The following is a 7,147-nucleotide window of genomic DNA, read 5'->3' on the forward strand; positions in this document are numbered from 1 at the left end:
TTGACCAGTCATCTGCCTGGGGACTACAGAAATAGAACGGTGCAACTCTGGAATTATAGTTGACATAAAGTTTTAAAGGCACACTCATGGGTAAGGTGCTCCTGTTCCAGGCCATTACGTCAGAGAGCTGGACAATGACTAGGGATGGTAGAAAGGGAATTGGTGCCTTTGAGCTGTGGTGCTGGAGTACTGAATATATCATGGACTGCTAGAACAAACAGGTTTGTCCTGGAGAGGGTAAGAGCAGGCTGCTCCTTGGAGGCAAGGATTCTGAAACTCCATCTGACATACTTCGGGCATGTTGCAAGGAGGAACCAGTCCTTGGAGAGGGACATCATGCTTGGGAGGGTGGAGGGACAGTACAAGAGAGAAAGACCCTAGATGAGATGGATTGACTTAGTGACTGGAGTAACGGGGGTAGGTGTGTTGGAGATTATAAGATTGGCACACTATAGAGCAGGGTTTAGGGCAGTTGGACAAAGGGTCACTATGAGTCACAGATGACTGATGGCACATAACAACAACAACATGGGGTAGGGAAGGAGCTCTGGTGGCCTAGTGGTAAGAAGCTGTGCTGCTATCCTGAATGCACCTCTGACAACCCACTGGAAGGTCAGCAATAGGTCAGTTCCAGCTTAATGGCATACAACAACAACATGAGTTAGAAATGAGAAAATAGCAAAGAGAAAACCAAGGGGTACATGGTAGCTGTCAACTGACAAATAATAGGAATGTGCAGCAAGCAACTCTTCCTGATTCTGTGGTCAATGTCCTCACATTAATCTTAAAAAAACCCCCACCTCATTGCCATCGAGTCAGAACTGACTCATAGCTGATTGTCCAGTGTGTTTTCAGAGGCAGTGAACCACACAAGAGGTGACTGTTCCTCTTTCTCCTGTGGAGCAGCTGGTAGAGTTGGATCACCTGCCTTTGGGGTGGCAGTGCAACTCCTTACCCACTAGGCCACCTGGCTTGAAATTGCATCCCCTCCCCATCCCCATACTCCTGTGAGAAAATGGAAAACTATGGAATCTGCCGACTCTGAGGACCAAGGTCTCAGTGCCCTCCCACGGCCGACACTGCCCAGGACAGCAAACTGTGACAGCTTTCCCAGCACAGTTCTGTGTGGTTCTGTTGCTGGAGAAAAGCAGGCAGATAAGGCAGAGAAGCTTTGACAAGGCAGCAGTCAGGAATTCATTTTGAACACACAGAGCCATTTGGGACCCTACGATATTCATTGGCGGGGGTGAAAAGGGAAAAAACAGAGAGAAGAAGATGAAAGGGAGTTGCCAGTGAAGGGGAAGAGGTCCAGGAATGTGCGATGTGTCCACATTCCTGGACACAAGGTGACAGTGGAGGAAGGAGTGCACAGCTGTGTGACGTGCTACGAAAGAATTCATAGCAGTGCCTGCCAACACTGCTGGCCTTGAGAACACATTCAGTGTAGCTGAAAAGGCAGATGATACCACACTGTGTTAGAGAGCTCGACCAATGGGCACGGATGGTAGAAAAACTGAGTACAAAGGAATATACAATTAGGCATTATACGTATGACAACATTCTAGAACAAGGGGTGCATTGCAGTGTGGGCTAGGGGAGGAGGACAGGGGAAGAAAAGGTGCACCAATGAATAAAAACAAAACAACTAAGTGCAGACTCATTATCTCCTTTTTTTTCCTTCTGTTTTTTCTTCCACTGTCTGAAATTTCTATAACCTTGCCCCGTAGATGGTGCAGAGCAAGGCCTCAGACCATTTCAATGCTGCTCTCGCAAGCCCTGCAGGAATGCACAGGGCCACACCAGACTCAGGCACGCACGCGGGAGGCTTGCACTCATTCTCGCCTTGAGCTCAATGCCTCCTTCCTGTTCAGTAGCTGGCTTTGAGCTGCTCCCTTACAGTGACTCCTAATGGTTGCACTGAACTGTCCTTTCACTTGCAAACATATCTCTCCATCTCTCAAAGACTTATCTTACCATTTTCCCTACCACACGAGTGAATCATTAACAACGTGGCCATACTCTGCCTTCGCTTGAGGTATGACAGTTGGAATTTTCCACACTTGACTTTTTTTTAGGCCCTGTTGCAATCCTGCCTGCTCTGCCATTGGTCCTATAACACTAAGCATATTCCATTAAAGTCACTGTAAAGTCACAAGTAGTCTTTTCTTTTTTTTACAAGTAGCCTTCATAAACATATGCTGATACAGATTTGCAAAGTTCATTCATGTCTTGTTCACAGGCCAAGGATTTAACACTCCTGAGGGACAGTGCATGAGAGGAAGACCTTGGACGAGACAGATTGACAAAGTAACCGGGGCAATAGGGGCAGGTGTGCTGGAGTCAGTGAGACTGGCTCAGAACAGGGCAGGTTTCAGTGCTGCTGTACCTCTGTTGCAGGCGACTCGATAGCACAGATTCTGCAGGAAATGCAACCCAATATTAAGCTCACTTAAAGATAAGGTCAGGTGGAACTGTGGTGAAAGCATTTGGTTACTAATTAAAAGGTTGCTGGTTCTAACATGCCAGCCACTCTGTGGAAAAGATGAGGTGGTCTACTTCTGTAAAGCTTCGTAACCTTCAAAACTCTGTGGGGACCATTCTAATTTGCCCCATTGCAGAAGACTGCAGCCTTCAATATGGCTTGAAGCTCAACATCAAGAAAACAAAGGATCTCAAAACAACTTTGAGATATCATCTCACCCCAGTCAGAATAGCAAAATTTAATAGAACAGCGAGCAACAAATGTTGGCGAGGTTGTGGAGAAACTGGAACCCTTATTCACTGTTGGTGGGAGTGTAAAATGGTACAACCACTGTGGAATGCGATGTGGTGCTTTCTCAAAAAGTTGCAAATAGAGATACCATTTGACCCAGCAATTCCACTACTGGGAATATATCCCAAAGAGACCATAACTGACATCCAAGCAGATATGTGCACACCCATGTTTATTGTGGCTTTGTTCACGATAGCAAGGAGTTGAAAACAACCTAAGTGCCCATCAACAAACAAATAGATAGAGAAGCTGTGGTATATTCACACAATGGAACACTATGCTGCATTGAAAAACAAGGAACTCATGAAATATTATTCAAAATGGGTGACCCTGGAAGACATTATGCTGAATGAAGTATCTCAGTCACAAAAGGACAAATACTGCATAGTGCCACTGTTGTAAAACAGGACTGATATTGGGGCTGGGCAGAGATTGAGAAAGAGGAGATAAATAATGTATATTGCATTGAAACAGATGAGGGAGAAAACTGTTTAAAAGGGATATGTGATTAGGTATTTTTGTCATGACAGGAGTCCAGAATGAAGGCAGCATAGTGAAATGGACCTGGGGGAAGGGATTGTGAAACAATAAAAGAATTTTACTTTTCCAAGAGGGTAGTGTACTGGGGGGAAGGTTGGGAGGGGAGAAAAGTGCAACAATGAATGAATAGAAATCCAAAGTCTCTGTAAATTTTCATTTAAATTAATAATAAATTTTAAAAAAGAAAACAAAGATTCTTACCACTAGGCCATTTGGCAGCATCATGATGGATGCTGAAGAGATTGAGATTGTTAACATCTTCCGTTTGCTTGGCTCTACAATCAACACACTTGGTACTAGCAGCCAGGAAATTAAAAGACGAATTGCATTGGGAATGTCTGCTGTTAGAGCTCCAAAGTACTGAGGAGCAACGATGTCAGTCTGGAGACTAAGGTGTGCCTGATCCAGCCCATAGTCTTTGCAATTATGTGCTATGCATCAGACAGATATACAATGACTATGGATGATGGAAGGAGAATTGATGCCTTTGAGCTGTGGTGCTGGAGAAGAGTATTGAGTATACCATGGACTGATAGGAGAACAAACAAGTTCATCCTGGAGAGGGTGAAGCCAAGCTGCTCCTTGGAGACAAGGATTCTGAGGCTTCGTCTGACATACTTTGGACATGTGACAAGGAGGGAACAGTCCTTGGAGAGGGACATCATGTTTGGGAGGGTGGAGGGACCGCACAGGAGAGGAAGACCCTCAATGAGATGGATTGACTCACTGACAGGAGTAATGGGGATAGGTGTGTAAGAGACAATTAGATTGGCACAGGATAGAGCTGGGTTTGGGGCTGTTGTACATAGAGTCGCTATGAGTCACAGGCGACTTGACGGCACAGAGCCATAACAACAACAACAACAACAACAACGTTTGTTCCAGGGAGCTCTGGTGGCCTAGTGGTAAGAAGCTCACTGCAGTCCCACAGGCACAGGGTTTGAATCCACCAGCTGTACTGCAAGAGAAGGATGGGTGGGCTCTTCCTGTGTGCTTTCCTGACTCTGAAAACCCTCTGGAGGGTCAGCTATGGGTCGGTTCTGACTCATCAGCATACACACCACCATTTGTGCTAAGGTTTATCCTAAGATCCTGAGGTTACCATGAGTCAGCATCAAGCCGATGGTGATTTGGTTAAGTGATACAAGGGGAAAGGTAGCCTTTGAAGCCAACTGAGTACCTGAAATCAACCAAAAGGTGCTAAAAGGAGATGAACTATCCCTTTGAAGAAGTATGAACCATTCTGTGTTAACCTGTGTTAGGACAAAAACCTTGTTTTTTTCCTTTAAAAAAAAATCATCGTTACCACAAGAAGATAAAGGTAAACAATCCAGTCGAAAAATGGGCACAGGATATGAACAGACACTTCACGAAAGAAGACATTCTGATGTCCAATAAGCACATGAAGAAATGTTCAAAATCCCTAGCTCTAAGAAAGATGCAAATCAAAACAACTATGAGATATCATCTCACCCCAGTCAGAATAGCAAAATTTCACACAACAGCAAGCAACAAATGCTGGTGAGGTTGTGGAGAAACTGGAACCTGTATTCACTGTTGGTGGGAGTGTAAAATGGTGCAACCACAGTGGAAGGCTGTATGGCACTTCCTCAAAAAATTGCTTATAGAGATACCATTTGACCCAGCAATTCCACTACTGGGAATATATCCCAAAGAGACCATAACTGACATCCAAGCAGATATATTCACACCCAAGTTTATCATGGCTTTGTTCACAATAGCAAGGAGTTGGAAACAACCTAAGTGCCCATCAACAAACGAATGGATAGAGAAGCTCTGGAATACTATGCTGCATTGAAGAACAAGGAACTCATGCAATATTATTCAAAATGGGTGACCCTGGAAGACATTATGCTGAGTGAAGTATCTCAGTCACAAAAGGACAAATACTGCATAGTGCCACTGTTGTAAAACAGGGCTGACATCGGGGTTGGGGGAGACTGAGAAAGAGGGGATAAATAATGTATATTGCATTGAAACAGATGAGGGAGAAAACTGTTTAAAAGGGATATGTGATTAGGTATTATTGTCATGACAGGAGTCTAGAGCGAAGGCTGCATAGTAGAGTGGAGCTGGGGGGGGAATTGTAAAACAATGAAAGAATTTTTCCTTTACTTTTTTAAAGAGAAGAGGATACTGGGGGAGGGTGGGTTGGGCAGGGAGAAAAGTGCAACAATGAATGAATGGAAATCCGAAGTCCCTGTAAATGTTCATTAAAATTAATAATAAAAAAATGGTAAAAAAATAATATGATGGATCTGATTTAAAAAATCATCTTCAAAAAGTATTGATTAATAAATACTTTCCCAAACAGTGCGTAGTCTGTAGAGTCATCTTCCTAACCTAGAAGCCTCAAGGTTGGACTCCACCAGCGACTCTGCAGGTGAAAGATCTTCTCTCGCGTGATTCACAGTCTCGGAATTCCGCTAAGGTGTCAGCTATGAGCTGACTCTGACTCAGTGGCAATGACTGACACGTGAAGGGGAGAGGGATTGGGAAATGTAAGCCCACCCACCTTCGATACTACGGAGAGTTAAATCTGAGGGCCCCCTTAGAGACAGGTGTAGTTGGCATTTGAAGAGTGTAAGTAGATGAAGAGATTGTCGGCTATAGAAGGTTAGTTTGAAGCTGTGAGCATCCAAGAATAACTGAGGAATCAACCTGCCACTATTACTGAATCTTTTGTTTTTCCCCATAAAAGCGGAGTCCAGAAAGAATGAAGTGTTTTCATTGAGCATTTGTCTACTTGCCAGATCAGCCCCGAATGGCTCAAAGTTTTTGTTTTTATTTTTTGGTTTTTTATTATTTTATTAATTTTTGTGTGAGTGTACCGTCAAATCAGATCTGACTGGTACAGGAGGAGACTGTCCCTCCTTCCCTGGCAGAGCATCTGGTGGATTCGAACCGTGCGCCTCTGGGATTGTAGTTGCAGCTCCTTGCCACTAGGCCACCAGAGCTCCCCTCAAAAGTTTTAACTCAATCAAAGCCCTGTGAGTTTGGTCTGATTATTATTCCTATTGTCACAAAAGCACTAAAAGATGAAGAAAATACCAATTAAGTGAGGATTGGAGTAAGATGTTGTCACAGATGAGATTATGACATGTTCTGGTTCTTAAAGTTTCCTCCATGAATGCAACTTTAATTCCATTGTCTTCTTGTTTCAATAGTAAAATCAATATACCTCTCCCTCTCCCTCCCTCCCTCTCTCTCTCTCTAGATCTCCAGTAGCACAACCTGAACAAGGCAACATCATATTTCATTGTCTGGAAAGAGCCTTGGTGGTCTCCACAATGGAGGAACATAAAATAGACAAGGATCTCAATATAAAGGAGTTAGTGTGGGTTTGGAAACTCTGCTGTTGTGCTTTGTGGTTGTGCCTCTCTGGTGGTTCAAGTCCATCAGCTGATCCTCAGGAGAAAGGTAGGCAATCTCCTCCTGTGGGATTTCTAGCTTCCGAAAAATCCATGGAAGGTCAGCTATGAGTTGATTCCAACTCAAAGGCAATGAGTTTTCAGTTGAATGGAGGCTGGAGGGAAAGAATATAGGCTCTGGAGCAAGAACAAAGAGAGCTGAAACCCCAACTCTTAGCACCTGTGTCACACTAGTCAAGACGTTGACTCTAAGTCTTCTTCTTAAAAGCATAATTAAAGGCAGAACAGCTGTGAGCATTAAATGTGACAATTGAAAACTCTCTCCTAGCAGGAACTATTATGTTTGTTTAACCAACATGTTTTCACATGAGAAGGCTCCCACATAAGAACTGGGGATTAAAATAATGTATTCTTTTTTAACAAATGGAGAGGGAAAAAAAAT

The sequence above is a fragment of the Elephantulus edwardii genome, unplaced genomic scaffold (assembly GCF_000299155.1).
Source record: "Elephantulus edwardii isolate Elephantulus edwardi_28Jun2011 unplaced genomic scaffold, EleEdw1.0 scaffold00016, whole genome shotgun sequence".
NCBI classification, from domain to species: domain Eukaryota; kingdom Metazoa; phylum Chordata; class Mammalia; order Macroscelidea; family Macroscelididae; genus Elephantulus; species Elephantulus edwardii.